We start from the raw sequence: 17,306 nt of genomic DNA, 5'->3' as shown, positions 1-17,306 counted from the left end.
GACCCTTTCTAACACCATCCAGTTCATTTAAGCACAACCTACGACCCTTGAGGTTTTTACTGAAGCAAAAGGATTGATTCCATCCCTGTATCAAACAGCTGTGATTTGAGGATCGTCTGTTTCATAGCAGCTCCTGTGCCCCTTCCCTCTGCTGCATTTGGCATGAAATTGCCGGTGATTTCCCCAGGAGTAAAAAGGCCTACCTACTCTGGGCTTATTCTTGGGCATTACTTTGCAACAAAGAAGAAAGCTTTTCGTCTTCTGTTTCTTTTCATTTTTATGTTTTCAAAATGCTTGATACCTGACACTGATTTCTGTATATTGTGTTTTCTTTGTTTTTCAAGCTTTCATAAAAAATAGCCTTTGAAACCAGCTGGTACAGTGGTCAGAAGACTTGCCTTAGTGTCCACAGAATGGAGAAGAAAAGTTCGCCCAACGAATCCCTGGGTGCGACCCCAGAGACCTCCGGCTCCCACCTGGCTGAGCCTTCTCATTGCCAGCTCACTTTGATGCCCTCTTTTCCCAGAGATACCACTGGAAGAGCTGCTTCCCTTAGCCAGGAAGAGTCGGGATCCCAGCAGCCTTCCCAGCAGGCCTCCCACATTTCCTCCTCCTTGGGCAGTGCTCCATTGCAGCTCCCCGAGCAGCTTTCCGAAGAAAGGCCCCATGGCACTGGCCAAAGTGCTTCCCTCCCATCTCTGAATGAGGTTTCTTCTTCCCAGTGCACCACCCAGGGAACGGGTCACCAGCGTGCAGCGACATTCTCTAGCCTGCAGTCTGGGAGTAGGAAAAGTGTGATCATCTTTGCGGGGACCCAGGCTGTTTCCTCTGCCTCTAAGTCTCCAGAGGGGTCTGTCCCAGCTCCGAACACAGCTGATCTGGCTAAAGGCGGCCAGGGGCAAGGCCAGGTAAGTCCAGATTGAGAGGTAGGGAAAGGGCTTTGAGGCTGTAATGCCTTTCTTGAGTCTCTCCAGCTGGTTTGGACAACTGCCCCCATCCCTGACCCCTGGTCATACTGCTTGGGCCTGGTGAGAGATGGAGCCAGGTAGAGAAGGGGAGCCGTTTGTCTCTTCAGATGCCTGGGAGAAGAGAGCAGTGGGTGGGGGCAGCCTCTGCTCCCCCTTCTAGAAAGGAGGCCTTTGCCAACATGGGTGCAATTCTGCTCCATGTGGGGAAAGTGTTTATCCATCATGGATTTGGGGGGATGCTGCTGCCAGCCAATATGGGCTTTGAAGGATTTTTTTTTTTACTGTGGGCCTGTTTATTCTGCTGCATTTCAATGTTTGCCTATTTTCGGACCTAGTTGTAAAGTACCTTGAGATTCCCACATAATAGGTTGCAGGTAAATACTCTAAAAATAAGAACTCCCCCCCCCCATCATGTCACAAAGTCAATTGACACAGAGCCTAAAATAATGCCAACGAGCTCTTCTACCTGGAAGTGCAACATCAGCCCTTCAACACATCAGCATGATGTGCAGTTGTCACACGGCTACGACTCATAAGCCATGAATGCAGGTCTGAATAGTGCCCCTTTGGAAACCCCCACCCTCCATGCAGAAAAAGAGCATCTGCCCCTGAAATCCTTTCAATATAAAGTGTATGAATGAAAGGCAGCTAAAAAACTGTCTCCTCGGCTATTTGGCTCATGTGTCTCATAGAACAAACTCCGTGGATGAAAACAGCCTTGCCAGGAATGTGAGCCGACTTTAATCCAGCCTGCCCTGAAATATCTCAGAAGTGAAGCAGGAGAAAGAGGCCCAGTTTATGTCGGTGAGCTGACTTGGTTTTGAGTAGGAGGGTGTGCGCTGCAGGGGACTGGTCTGCTTATGTGAATAGGCTGGACTACAAAATATCTGGCTGCTCTTATATTCTTTTCATGCAAGGCTGCAGTTAGGTTAGTGAGTGGCAGGCTATTGCCTCTCTTGTGTATCAGCAGCACTGTAGAGTCAGGCCAGATGGCAAATCCTGATAGTTGGGGTCGGGATGCATATGGAATGGGTTGGAGAAAGAGGGGTGGCCACTTCCAAAATACCAGGAAGCATTTTTCTGCTGGAGAAACAGCTTGCACCAGCAGAGGGAGGCAGCACTCCACAGAAAACCTCTCTTTCATACAAGGAGATCCTTGGGCTGGGAGGGGGCTGGAAGTGACCATATTCCAGATGAGGGGGAGCATGAAGCCAGGCTCGGGGCTTTCGTTTCGTGTTGGAATGGAGATGTAAAATCACTTCTTTTGTATTCAGGTCAGGACAAGAGATCCACACCTGGGAGCTTGACGGCAACTGAAGGGATCCATGGTGATCCAGGGCAAGCTGCACTTGCTGCTCTGGTAAGGCCAGAAGGAGGCTTACCAGGCATCCCCAGTTGCCAGGGAGAGCAATCTGTCCCCGGCAGAAATTTGTTCCCGGAATGTCCCCGGATTTACGCCTGGGGACTTCCTGCGCTGCAACATGGCTGACGCCATGGCAGCAAGCAGCATCGGAGGTCCCGACTACATCCGGGGACATTAATTAAATCCGGGGACATTCCAGCCAGTTCCAGCCAGCCAATCCGCTGGCTGGGGGGGTGCCCCGACCTTGCTGCAGCTGCCGCCGCTGAGGAGAGGGAGAGCCCGACCCAAGAGAGCACACCCAGAGGAAGGTATGTCTGCTTTAACGCCTCATTGCTGAGCAAAAAACAGCGTTCTTGGCCGTTCCTGTGGCGTACACCCCTCCCCCCTTTTCTCCAGCTGGACGGCTTGTCTTTGGGGCTGTGAGGTAAAGCACAGCAGCGGGGATCCCCTGTCCCCCCCCCCCACTTTGTGGGAGAGCTTGTTTGCAGATAGGGATAGCGCACGGTTGGAGAGCCTTTTATTTGTAATTGCTCTGGTTGCTTAGAAGGGTAGTTGGCGGATGAAGTTAATCAAGTCAACTTTAATCGTTCAACCTGCCAGAAAAAGGGCCAGTTTAAAACAGCGGCTGTCTAGTTCACAGAGTTCCTGAACAAGCATGCATGGAAACACCGGTTTCTATAATGACTGAAATGTGCTTCATTTGCAACTGAGTAAAGCCTCTCTGCTAATGCAGAGCACAATCCACAGCTTCAGGCAAGGCCAATTATATACCCAGAATCCAGAGCAGCCTTTTCTCATACTCCTCTGAAGTACCACCACTGCAACACCAGCGCTTGGCCTTCTGGCACCTGCAGGCTAGGGCAAGAGCTCTTTAGCACCCTGGGGTGGAGCTCCTTCTCAGCAATAGCACTGTCTGCTCATTCCCAACTTCTTCAACCAGTGCCTCTGTGCCTTCTGTAAATGTCTGGAGTAAATGTCTAGCAGGAAGTGTCTGTCCTCTCCAGGATGTTGAAATACTGAAGAAGGCGCGCAATAGCCCTAAGATGGGGGCGGAAACAGTACTTAAGGATGATCAAGCATTGCCTATGAAGGTCCAGGAGCTTGTAGAAAACCTCCAGCCATTGCCTGCAATACTCCAGGAGCCGCAAGCAAGAGGTATTTTTGAGAATCCTGTCTTCACAAATTCCAGGGACATGGCCCTCCCAGTGTTAAGGTGGGGAGGTGGGGTTGGGAGTTTGTAGATAATAATAATAATAATAATAATAATAATAATAATAATAATAATAATAATTTATTATTTGTACCCCGCCCATCTGGCTGGGTTTCCCCAGCCACTCTGGGCGGCTTCCAACAAAGATGAAAGATACACTAAAATGTCACATATTAAAAACTTCCCTGAACAGGGCTGTCTTCAGATGTCTTCTGAATGTCAGGTAGATGTTTATTGCTTTGACATCTGGTGGGAGGGCGTTCCACAGGGCGGGCGCCACTACCGAGAAGGCCCTCTGCCTGGTTCCCTGTAACTTGGCCTCTCGCAGTGAGGGAACCGCCAGAAGGCCCTCGGAGGTGGACCTCAGTGTCCGGGCAGAACGATGGGGGAGGAGACGCTCCTTCAGATATACTGGACCGAGGCCGTTTAGGGCTTTAAAGGTCAGCACCAACACTTTGAATTGTGCTCGGAAACGTACTGGGAGCCAATGTAGGTCTTTCAAGACCGGTGTTATATGGTCTCGGCGGCCGCTCCCAGTCACCAGTCTAGCTGCCGCATTCTGGATTAGTTGTAGTTTCCGGGTCACCTTCAAAGGTAGCCCCACGTAGAGAGCATTGCAGTAGTCCAAGCGGGAGATAACCAGAGCATGTACCACTCTGGCGAGACAGTCTGCAGGCAGATAGGGTCTCAGCCTACGTACCAGATGGAGCTGGTAAACAGCTGCCCTGGATACAGATTTGACCTGTGCCTCCATGGACAGCTGTGAGTCCAAAATGATTCCCAGGCTGCGCACCTGGTTCTTCAGGGGCACAGTTACCCCATTCAGGACCAGGGGATCCTCCACACCTACCCGCCTCCTGTCCCCCAAAAACAGTACTTCAGTCTTGTCAGGATTCAACCTCAATCTGTTAGCCGCCATCCATCCTCCAACCGCTTCTAGACACTCACACAGGACCTTCACCGCCTTCACTGGTTCTGATTTAAAAGAGAGGTAGAGCTGGGTATCATCCGCATACTGATGAACACCCAGCCCAAACCTCCTGATGATCTCTCCCAGTGGCTGCATGTAAATGTTGAAAAGCATGGGGGAGAGGACAGAACCCTGAGGCACCCCACAAGTGAGAGCCCAGGGGTCTGAACACTCATCCCCCACCACCACTTTCTGAACACGGCCCAGGAGGAAGGAGTGGAACCACTGTATGACAGTGCCCCCAGCTCCCAGCCCCTCAATACGGACCAGAAGGATGTTATGGTCGATGGTATCAAACGCTGCTGAGGGATCCAGCAGAACTAGGAAACAGCTCTCACCTTTGTCCCTAGCCCGCCGGAGATCATCAACAAGTGCGACCAAGGCAGTTTCAGTCCCATGATGAGGCCTGAATCCCGACTGGAAGGGATCCAAATGGTCCGCTTCTTCCAGGCGTGCCTGGAGTTCTTCAGCAACCGCTCGCTCAATCACCTTGCCCAAGAATGGAAGATTTGAGACTGGGCGATAGTTGGCCTTCGTGGCCGCATCTAAAGATGGTTTTTTAAGAAGCGGTTTAATAACCGCCTCTTTCAGCGGTTCTGGGAAGGCTCCCTCATGGAGGGAAGCATTCACCACCCCACGAAGCCCATCGCCCAGTCCTTCCCGGCTAGCTTTTATAAGCCAGGATGGGCAAGGATCCAGGAGACAGGTGGTTGGCTTCACTCGTCCAAGCAGCCTGTCCACATCCTCAGAGGTAACAGATTGGAATTGATCCCACTTAACTTGACTAGACAAAACTCTAGCACTCTCCCGCCCCAGCCCTGCTCCCACGGTGGAGTCTACTTCTTCCCGAATCTGAGCGATTTTATCTGCAAAAAACTTTGCAAAATCATTGCAGGAGATCATGTGGCCCATACTGGGCCCCGATGTCACAGGTGGTTCCGCTAAATTGTGAACCACCTGAAAAAGTCTCCTGCTGCTGTTTTCTGCAGATGCAATAGAGGCGGTGAAGAAAGTCTTCTTCGCCGTCGCTATCGCCACTTGGTAGGCTCGACGTTGAGCTCTAACCTGTGTCCAGTCAGATTCGGAATGAGTTATCCGCCACCGGCGCTCTAGCCGTCTCAACGATTGTTTCATTGCCCTCAGATCTGTGGAAAACCACGGGGCTGTCCGGGCTCCATGCAATCGGAGAGGGCGCTTCGGAGCCAAACAGTCAATAGCCCTGGTTAACTCCACATTCCAGCGGGCCACCAGGGAATCGGCTGAAAGGCCATCAACATGGGATAAAGCATCCCCTACCACTTTCTGGAAATCATTTGGATCCATTAAGTGGCGGGGGCGGACCATCCAAATCGGTCCCACCTCCCTGCAGAGGGGATGGGTTGCAGAGAAGTCCAGTTGCACCAGGAAGTGATCTGACCATGGCACTTCTTTCGTTTCGCTTTTACTTAGTGTCAGATCACCAACACCCATAGAGGTAAACACCAGGTCCAAGGCATGTCCGCGGCTATGGGTTGGGCCAGACTTATTCAGGGACAGCCCCATGGAGGCCATGCTTTCCACGAAGTCCTGAGCGGCCCCTTGTAAGGTCGTGTCGGCATGGATGTTAAAATCCCCTAGGACAACTAAGCTAGGTGTCTCCAGGAGAACATCCGCCACAACCTGAAGCAGCTCGGGCAGGGAATCCTTGGTGCAGCGGGGAGGTCGGTACACCAAAAGGAATCCTGTACTGCCCCTATTGCCCATCTTCCAGAACATGCACTCAGAAAACTGGGTCTTCCCAATAGGACGCCTGGTGCAAACTAATGACTTCCTAAAAATCACTGCAACCTCCCCGCCCACATGACCTGGGTTGCTGTGAGTAAGAGAAACCTGGTGGACAAGCAGCGGCAAGGACAGGCCCATCTGCTTCATCCAACCAAGTCTCTGTTACACATGCCAGGTCAAGTCCTCCATCCATGATCAAGTCATGGATGGCAGTGGTCTTCTGAATCATTGACCTGGCATTGCACAGCAGCATGACCTTCAGGTCATGTGGGTATCCCTTGCTGATTCTAGTATCCATCCGGTCAGGACCAGACCCGGAGGCATGGATAGTCCTCAGACAACGACTAAACCTGCCTCCTCTGTAATGACATGGTCTGGTCTTAGCGTAACTCCTCCTCCTACTCTTTATCACTGAGATCAGTTGTCCCAGTGCATCCCCCCCTGTGGAACATGCCCCAGCCATTTTGTTAAGAGTCAAAAGTTAAAAATGTAAAGGCTAATGGAATTCTATTAAAAAATCAAAAGTCGCTGTGGTGGTTCAAGTTGTAGTGTGAGACAAAAGACAAGATGGAAAAGAAAAGATAAGGAAGAGAGAAAAGAGATAGAGAGAAAAAGAAGAAAGAAAGAAAAAGAAAACACAAAAAATCCTACTGAAAATAGTTTGTTTGTTTGTTCAGAAAAGAGAAGGAAAAGAAAAAAACCATTGTAATAAGTAAATAGAAAAAGGGGGGAGTGGGGATGGAAAAGTAGATATATATATAGAATTCTTTAATGAAAAATTAAAAAAAACTTTTTTAAAAAAAGAAAAAAAATGAGTAATAATAATGAAAATGAGTAAATGAGTAAGAAGTGAATAGAAATGGATGAATAATGAGTAATAATGTATTAATAAAAAAGGGAGGGTTGTGTGTATAACTAAAGAAGAAGGAGGAGAGAGAGAGAGAGAGAGAGAGAGAGAGAGAGAGAGAAGGGAACAAGAAAAAGGGGCAGTTTGAATTCTCCCGTGGGACCCCCAGGGCTTGGTGTCGGGTCCCTAGCTTGCAGGGCAGCAGCTGAAGAAGGAGCAAAAAGGGTTTTCTCGTGTGTGTGTTTCTTTGTGGCTGATTAGCTGCTCTCCCTGTGCAAAGGTCAGAGGGGGCAGGGTTTCTGTTGAGGTAGGTGATTAGCTGTGGGAGGAGCTTATCAGAGCTTGCAGGGCAGTTTGATCCATCTTTTAGATTTAGGGGAGCTAGTCCCAAACGTTTGTTGGGGGAGACCTAGGTTTTTTTTTGGGGGGGGAGTTATTTGTCCTGTCTTCACGCTTTTTATGATGGAGGACCACTGTAGTCACCCCCAACGACACGTTCTCAAGATGGAGGGTGAGGGAACAGCTGCAGTCGCCTGCGGTTCCTGCGCAATGTTTGCCATCTTGCCAAAGGTTGCAGGCAGCTTTACCTGCAGCAATTGCATGTTGATTGCCCTCTTAGAAGACAAAGTCCAGCAACTGGAGGAACGTGTAGCTACGCTCCAAAGAATTAGAGAGCTGGAGCTCTTCTTGGAAGCAACAGAGCACACCGTCTCCACCAAGGAGGAGACAGGGGACTCCCCTGAGAAGGAGGCTAGTTCACCAACACAGGAGCCAGATATATGGAGAAACGTGACTCAAAGAAGTAGGAGGCCCAGGGTTCGCTCTGGTTGTTTACAAATACACAATCGCTTTGAGGTCCTCTCCCCTAGCATGGAAGACGAAGAGCAGACTCCATTTGAGGATCTCTCCCTCATTACAGTCGATCAGATATATGAAGACGAGCAGCAAAGTCAGTCCTCAGAGAATGTGCAGGCGACCTTGGAACGGACAGCTCACGGAAGAACCCCGACCAGACCTAAGAGGAGGCGTGTAGTGGTGATAGGGGATTCCCTACTGAGGGGAACAGAAGCAGTGATCTGTGGGCCTGACAAGATGTCTCGGGAAGTGTGCTGTCTCCCCGGGGCTGAGATCCAAGACGTAACTGAACGACTGCAAGGAATCATAAAACCCACTGACAAATACCCCTTCCTCTTGGTTCATGTGGGAACCAATGACACTGCAAGCAATAGCCTCCAGAAGATCAAAAGAGACTATGAGGCTCTGGGCAGGAAATTGAAGCAATTAAATGCACAAATTGTCATCTCATCAGTCCTCCCAGTTGAATGACGTGGCCCAGGGAGAGAGGGAAAAATAGTGGAAGTGAACAGCTGGCTTCGCAAATGGTGTAAACAGGAACGGTTTGGATTCTTAGATCACGGACTGCAGTTTCTTGAAGATGGACTTCTGGCAAGCGATGGGCTGCACCTCACAACGGTTGGGAGGAATGTTTTTGCCAAAAATCTCAGAAACCTCATCAGGAGGGCTTTAAACTGACTAATGTGGGGGAGGGAGACAGTGCTCCTGAAGGTAGGAGTCTATCAATTGATGAAGATGATCATCCAAATGTCATAGACCAAATGGCGCAAACAGCACGCAGACCTAGTGGTGGGAGGAAAAAATCCTTAAATAAGAGACACGGGGGAATGATTAATGGACTTCAATGTCTGTACACTAATGCACAAAGCATGGGAAATAAACAAGATGAGCTTGAGCTCTTGGTACAGCAAACTAAATATGACATAATAGGCATCACTGAAACCTGGTGGGATAAGTCCCATGATTGGAATGTAATAATGGAGGGATACAATCTATTTCAGAGAAACAGACCAGACAAGAAAGGAGGAGCGGCGTTATATGTCAGGGATGTGTATACCTGTGAAGAGATCCAAGATTTAGAAGCTCAAAGCCAAAGTGAGAGCATTTGGGTCAAAATTAAGGGAGAGAAGAATAACAGTGACCTCATTGTGGGAGTTTACTATAGATCCCCAAGCCAAACGGAGGACATAGATGATGCCTTCCTGGAACAGATGGCCAAGCATGCAAAAGGAAGGGAGATAGTAGTAATGGGGGACTTCAATTACCCGGATATTTGCTGGATGTCAAACTCAGCCAAGAGCATAAGGTCAAACAGATTCCTCACTGGCCTTGCAGACAACTTCATTGTCCAGAAAGTGGGAGAAGCAACAAGAGGAACAGCCATTTTAGATCTGGTCCTAACCAATGTTGATGACCTGGTTAGTGGGGTAGAAGTGGAAGGATCATTAGGCGCGAGTGATCATGCTCTTCTGAAGTTTACTATACAGCGGAAAGGAGCAGCCAAGCATACTAGGACTCAATTTCTTGACTTAAGAAAGCCGACTTCATAAAACTTAGGGAAGTGCTGGGTGAGATCCCATGGACAGTAATACTAAAAGGAAAGGGAGTTCATGATGGCTGGGAGTTTGTTAAGAGGGAGATAGTAAAAGCACAACTTCAGGCAATACCAATGAGACGGAAACATGGAAGGTGCCTAAAGAAGCCAGGGTGGCTATCTAAAGAACTTTTAACTGAGTTAAGATTAAAAAAGGATGTGTACAAAAAATGGAAAAGGGGGGAAACCACCAAAGAGGAATTCAAACAAATAGCCAGCACGTGTAGACACAAAGTCAGAAAAGCTAAAGCACAGAATGAACTCAGGCTTGCTAGAGAGGTTAAAAGCAACAAAAAAGGCTTTTATGAGTATGTTCGTAGCAAAAGGAAGAACAAAGAAACTGTGGGGTCACTCAGAGGAGAAGATGGTGAAATGCAAACCGGGGACACAGAAAGGGCTGAACTCCTCAATGCCTTCTTTGCCTCAGTCTTCTCCGATAAAGAAAACAATGCCCGACCTGAAGAATTTGGAGCAAATGATTCAGCAGAGGAAACACAGCCCAGAATAACTAAGGAGATAGTACAAGAATACTTGGCTAGTCTAGATGTATTCAAGTCTCCAGGGCCAGATGAACTGCATCCAAGAGTATTAAAAGAACTGGCAGGTGTGATCTCAGAACCACTGGCAGTCATCTTTGAGAATTCCTGGAGAACAGGCGAAGTCCCGGCAGACTGGAGGAGGGCAAATGTTGTCCCTATTTTCAAAAAAGGGAAAAGAGAGGACCCAAATAATTACCGCCCAGTCAGTCTGACATCAATACCAGGGAAGATTCTGGAGCAGATCATTAAGCAAACAGTCTGTGAGCACCTAGAAAGGAATGCTGTGATCACCAATAGTCAGCATGGATTTCTGAAAAATAAGTCATGTCAGACTAACCTGAACTCGTTTTTTGACAGAATTACAAGCCTGGTAGATGAAGGGAACGCAGTGGATGTAGCCTACCTTGATTTCAGCAAGGCATTTGACAAGGTGCCCCATGATATTCTTGTAAAGAAGCTGGTAAAATGCGGTCTTGACTATGCTACCACTCAGTGGATTTGTAGCTGGCTGACTGACCGAACCCAAAGGGTGCTCATCGATGGTTCCTCTTCATCCTGGAGAAGAGTGACTAGTGGGGTGCCACAGGGTTCTGTCTTGGGCCCGGTCTTATTCAACATCTTTATCAACGACTTGGATGATGGACTCAAGGGCATCCTGATCAAATTTGCAGATGACACCAAACTGGGAGGGGTGGCTAACACCCCAGAGGACACCACAAACTTGACATGAGCCAACAGTGTGACGCGGCAGCTAAAAAAGCCAATGCAATTCTGGGCTGCATCAATAGGAGTATAACACCTAGATCAAGGGAAGTAATAGTGCCACTGTATTCTTAAGGCAGCCCTGTTCAGGGAAGTTTTTAATCTGTGATATTTTAGTGTATTTTTGGTTTCTATGGAAGCCGCCCAGAGTGGCTGGGGAAACCCAGCCAGATGGGCGGGGTACAAATAATAAATTATTATTATTATTATTATTATTATTATTATTATTATTATTATTATTATTATTCTGCTCTGGCCAGACCTCACCTGGAGTACTGTGTCCAGTTCTGGGCACCACAGTTCAAGAAGGACACTGACAAACTGGAACGTGTCCAGAGGAGGGCAACCAAAATGATCAAAGGCCTGGAAACGATGCCTTATGAGGAACGGCTAAGGGAGCTGGGCATGTTAGCCTGGAGAAGAGGAGGTTAAGGGGTGATATGATAGCCATGTTCAAATATATAAAAGGATGTCACATAGAGGAGGGAGAAAGGTTGTTTTCTGCTGCTCCAGAGAAGCGGACACGGAGCAATGGATCCAAACTACAAGAAAGAAGATTCCACCTAAACATTAGGAAGAACTTCCTGACAGTAAGAGCTGTTCGACAGTGGAATTTGCTGCCAAGGAGTGTGGTGGAGTCTCCTTCTTTGGAGGTCTTTAAGCAGAGGCTTGACAACCATATGTCAGGAGTGCTCTGATGGTGTTTCCTGCTTGGCAGGGGGTTGGACTCGATGGCCCTTGTGGTCTCTTCCAACTCTATGATTCTATGATTCTATTCTATGATTCTAGATCGGGGCTGAGGCGGCGGTTCCAGGAAATGGGCTCCAATGGTTCAGGCCGCCTACCTGGGTTCATAGGGCTTTAAAATACTGATAAGAAATGGACTGAAAATAAACTCAATAACATAAAGCATGGTTTTTGCTGTGCCCCCCTGCACTGGTTCTTCTAGCCCCCAGCCGGACCCCGGTGCATGGTTCCTCTGTTCTTTTGCTCCAGCCGCTGGTGATATTGGCTTGGGGTCAGAGCTGGGCTAGGTGGGGCGTTCCCTCCGGGCTTCCCTGTCTCTCCCGATCCCCTCCTATCCTTACCAATACAGTCATACCTTGGATCCCAAACGCGTTGCGACTCGAATGTTTTGGCTCTCAAACGCCACAAACCCAGAAGTGAGTGTTCCAGTTTGTGAATGTTCTTTGTTGTTGTTTTTTTATAAAATATTTATTAAGGTTTTACAAAAAACAGAAGTTTACAGAATAAAAAGAAAGCAAAAAAAGAAAGAAATAAGGAAAAAGACAGAGAATACAAAAATACATAGAAAAGAAAAAAAAGAAGAAAATACAAAATACAAAAAACAAATAGATAGAAAAAAATTAAAAACAAATCCATTTTTTGAAATCTTTAAGCTCATTTGCTTATTTCCTTGACCTCCTCACACCTCCCCTTTTTGTATTCCCATTTACATAATCAATTCAGCAAATCCTTACCCTCTTTCATTTGTCTTAACTCTATATCTTAGCATATTATAACTATATAATTTCATCCATTATCAATCCATTTTTTGCATATTCTTATTAACCTTGTTGCTAATACCACTTAATTTCAATCCAGCATCATTTTAACATTCATTAATTTTACAATATTTCTGCAAATAGTCTTTAAATTTCTTCCAATCTTCTTCCACCAACTCTTCTCCCTGGTCTCGGATTCTGCCAGTCATTTCCGCCAATTCCATATAGTCCATCACCTTCATCTGCCACTCTTCCAGGGTGCGTAAGTCTTGTGTCTTCCAATACTTTGCAATAAGTATTCTTGCTGCTGTTGTTGCATACATAAAGAAAGTTCTATCCTTCTTCTTTGGCACCAATTGGCCGACTATGCCCAGGAGAAAGGCCTCTGGTTTCTTCAGGAAGGTATATTTAAATACCTTTTTCATTTCATTGTATATCATCTCCCAGAAAGCCTTAATCTTTGGGCACGTCCACCAAAGGTGAAAGAATGTACCTTCATTTTCTTTACATTTCCAACATTTATTATCGGGCAGATGATATATTTTTGCAAGCTTGACTGGTGTCATGTACCACCTGTATATCATTTTCATAATATTCTCTCTTAAGGCATTAAATGCCATAAATTTCATACCAGTGGTCCACAACTGTTCCCAGTCAGCAAACATAATGTTATGTCCAACATCTTGTGCCCATTTAATCATAGCAGATTTAACCGTTTCATCCTGCGTATTCCATTTTAACAGCAAGTTATACATTCTTGAAAGTATCTTAGTTTTGGGATCTAACAGTTCTGTTTCCAATTTTGATTTTTCCACCTGGAAGCCAATTTTTTTGTCCAAATTATAAGCCTCTCTTATTTGATAATAGTGAAGCCAGTCTCGCACTTTATCTTTTAATTTCTCAAAACTCTGCAATTTCAATTTGTCTCCCTCTTGTTCCAAAATTTCCCAATATTTCGGCCACTTGGCCTGCATATTGAGCTTTTTCTGAGCCTTTGCTTCCATCGGTGATAACCACCTTGGGGTTTTATTTTCAAGTAAATCTTTATATCTTATCCAGACATTAAACAATGCTTTCCTGACAATATGGTTTTTAAATGCTTTATGTGCTTTAACCTTGTCGTACCACAGATATGCATGCCACCCAAAAACATTATTAAAACCTTCTAGATCCAAAATGTCTGTGTTCTCAAGAAGCAGCCATTCTTTCAACCAGCAGAATGCTGCTGATTCATAATAAAGTTTAAGGTCTGGCAGGGCAAATCCATCTCTTTCCTTTGCATCAGTTAGTATTTTAAATTTTATTCTGGGCTTCTTGCCCTGCCAGACAAATCTAGAAATGTCCACTAATACTTTTTTTTAATCTTTTAGCCAAAATATCAGCAAATATTTTGTAATCCACATTGAGCAGGGATATGGGGCGGTAGTTCTTAAGTTGTGTCTTTTCAGACTCAGTTTTTGGTATAAGCGTGATGTAGGCTTCCTTCCACGACTCTGGCGCTTTTTCCCCCTCCAAGATTTCATTACAGACCTCCTTTAGTGGTTGAATTATCCAGTCCTTCAAAGATCTATAATATTTTGAGGTTAGGCCATCCGGCCCTGGAGATTTGCCCAACTGCATATTCTGAATGACACCTTCTATTTCCTGTTCTGTAACTTTATGGTTCAGCATTATCTTGTTTTCTTGAGAGATTTTTTGTAATCCATTTGTTTTTAAAAATTGGTCTATATCAAACTCCTTCTGTGGCCCTTGTGTATATAACTGTTTAAAGTACCTCTGGAAGCATTTTCTAATTTCCACTGGATTCTGAATGTTCTTTCCTTCCACTTCCAAATTATTAATAGTATTGAGCTTTTGACTTTTTTTCATTTGTGAATGTTCTTTGGAGCCCAAATGTCCGACGGGGCTTCCGCGGCTTCAGATTGAGTGCAGGAATCTCCTGCAGCCAATCGGAAGCCGCGCCTTGGTTTCCGAATGTTTTGGAAGTCAAACGGACTTCTGTCATGGATTCCGTTTGACTTCCGAGGTACCACTGTATATCTTCTCGGAGCAGGGGCAATCCCATTGCCGCCTTCAGTTCTGGTATAGCTAAGAATTGCTTGTGCAGATCTTGATGCCTTCAAGGCCGAGGCTGTCATCTGATGAGACCCGGTACTCCTATCAGAGAAGCAAATCCTCAAATACAGTGATACCTCTTGTTCCGCTCGGTTCAGGTTACGTCTTTTCAGGTTGCGTCCCGCGGCGACCCGGAAGTAACGGAACGGGTTACATCCAGGTTTCGCTGCTCGCCCATGTGCAGACGCTCAGAATGATGTGCAGACGCTCAGAATGTTTGTGCTAACAACACCGTATCGTTGGCATGTAGCAAAATGGATACATTATGGGATAAAACTGAAACAGGGAAATATCTGGCCATTTGGGTTCCTTTATTACATCGTTTACATAAAAGTTAAAAAGCAGAATTTTAGAAAGTATTTCAAAGTGCTTAAAATGATTTAGGAATTACAAGGTTAACTTTTTTAAAAAGATATTAAATAAGTTTTAAAAGCCTTTATGTGTAACTGCTGATGATGTTGGGGTGTGGGGGGTGGGGGGTGGCGGCAGCTGTGCTTCTAAGACTCCCTTAAAACTGATTTACAGTGCTGGCTCTTGGGGATTGAAAGGGCACATAAAAAGGCCTTGCCCCAAATTAAAGAAAAACCAACAAACAACCCCAGTCAAACAATTAGAAAAACCAGCCTGTGGAGCTCAGATGAACATGTCCCACTTTGGTGCAACTTGACCGGAATGACATGCACAGATCCTCCCTTCTTTTTCTGAGTTAAAGCAGCGATTTTGGCTGAGGTGTGGCATGGAGCTGAAACAGTATTTAAGGAAGCTGAAGTATTCCGTGTGAAGCTCCAGGAGCTTGAAGAGAAACTCCAGGCGTTGCCAGCAACACTCCAGGAGCCGCAAGCCAGAGGTATTTTTGAGAATCCTGTCTTCACATGGCCCTCCCTCCCAATGGGTTTCAAGGCCCATCATCCCTGATGAGCGCTGGCCATGTTGGCTGGGGCTTAGGGGAGTCCCACCACAGTCTGGAGCCCAGTTCAGTGCGCCTTTGTGGGCAGCTGGTAGCCATGCCAGGGTCGCCTTCGCTGCGTGGAAGGGGTGGCCTCCCCCCCACCCCCACCCCATGCGCAGGAGACCAGAGGCCAGTAGCAGACTGCGCATGTGCCTCTGAAGGGCACAAAGGTTTGCTGCCTCCTTGTGTGCCCATTTTCTTGCCAAAAAGAATAAAAATACAGCATATGGTTGCACATACCAGGCACCAATTTTAATGGTGGTTCTTTGGCTTTTCCTTCAGGTGAGGAACACGAGGAGGAGGAGCAGCAGCAGCAGGAGGAGGAGAAGGAAAAATAAAGAAAATGGGGGGGGGGATATATATTTTTCTATATATTTCTATTCTTAGTTCTATGTGTTGCTTCTTTATTTAATAAAATTTATTTTAAAAAGCCTGCAAAGTGGTTTACCAAAACAAAAAACAAAAAAACCACCACAGCAGTCAAATCAAGAAAAATCAACAATCCTACTTTAAAACATACAAAAGCTAAAATATTAAAAGAGATGAAAATTTCTTTAACTTCCTAAGCTTCTAGGTATGCTTGCCTAAACAAGAATGCTTTTAGCAGGTGCCTGAAAAGCGTCTAGCAAAGGCACGTGCTTTGTTGCAAGAGGCGGGGAGTTCCAAAGGGCAGGTGCTGCCACACTAAACCATGCAGTACAGATATTCTGCAGAACCTGTGGTAGCGCTTGAAACTGTTAAATTTCCAGCTCCATGATTGCAGTCATGGGATTGTTGTCTATGTTTTGACTCCACAGATTGGGAAGTGACGGCGACAGGATGTTTGTGTTCCTGTGTTCCGTGAAGTGGGACTATTGTCCTTTGTTCTTTTTCTCTTTGCTGCCTGATGCTCGAGACAGAGGGAACCATGTTGCAGTGCTTCGTGTGTGTGTTGATATGTAAATAAAGGCGATTAGCCAAAATGCTGAGTTGCTGAGGTCTGTCACGCATGATGCACAAACTCTGCGGATCCCTAAGTGTGCCGGTGTCGCTTGGCATCGGTCGCTGTGATGTTCGGGCTGAAGAAAGCTTATGAAGCTCCCAAACGATCGACCAGGAGGGAGGGAACATGCCAGTCGGGCACGTGTCTCTGCCAGGGTCCTACTCGAGTGTAGGCTGAACTCCTGACAGAAACTACGGAAGGGGAGGTTTTAGTCATGGGGATTTCACCATGCTCTGAAAAGGAAAACATTGATTTCAACAGCAGGCCTGCACAGCAGCAATCTACTCGCCTGCGAGTCTCATCATGATCAGTGGGACTTCTTCCCGAGCCGGCGGTCCATAAGATGGGCTGCACCCCTTGCACCCAACTTGTACCTAAAACTCTGCACAAGCCTGCACCAGAGAAGAGTGGAGCTGGAAGGGACCCCTGAGGGTCATCAAGCCAACCCCCTGGGGCAATGCAGGAATCTCAAGTAGACTATCCCTGACCGATGGCCCCCCCGTCTTCTGTTTTTCCTCTCAGCCAGGACCCACAACAACGGAGACTGGAGGTGGGGGGAAAGATAAATTTTGACAAGGGAAAGGCAATGGGGCAGATTTGTCAGGCGCACACAGGCACAGCTTGAAGACTTTACGCAGAGAGGAACCCCACATGGGAGACACAGATACACAAGCACACAGAAGTCAATATCCCAAGAGTGGCTTCTAAGTGGGGGGTTGGCTGAGGACAGGGTGGGGCGGAAACATGTGGAGCTTTGCAGAGGGGAGGCAGAAAGCGTTTGTCAGAGGGAAACTCACTTTCCCTTTTTAGAAACCGGCCAAGATCCCTTCTGCATTTGCAGCGCTGCCCCCAAAGTGACCCTTTCAATCCACTTGATAGTCCA

General features: G+C 46.8%; 1 pseudogene across 1 annotated transcript in view; it reads left to right on the top strand.

The window, feature by feature from the left end:
• Window positions 1-17,306, top strand: part of LOC310753811 (inositol polyphosphate 5-phosphatase OCRL-like) — an 863,084-nt pseudogene that overhangs the window by 171,346 nt on the left and 674,432 nt on the right. The window lies entirely within an intron of this gene.

This window comes from Podarcis filfolensis (genome assembly GCF_964270895.1).
Source record: "Podarcis filfolensis genome assembly, chromosome: W".
Lineage (NCBI taxonomy): Eukaryota > Metazoa > Chordata > Lepidosauria > Squamata > Lacertidae > Podarcis > Podarcis filfolensis.
This window is presented reverse-complemented; position numbering and strand designations above follow the sequence as displayed.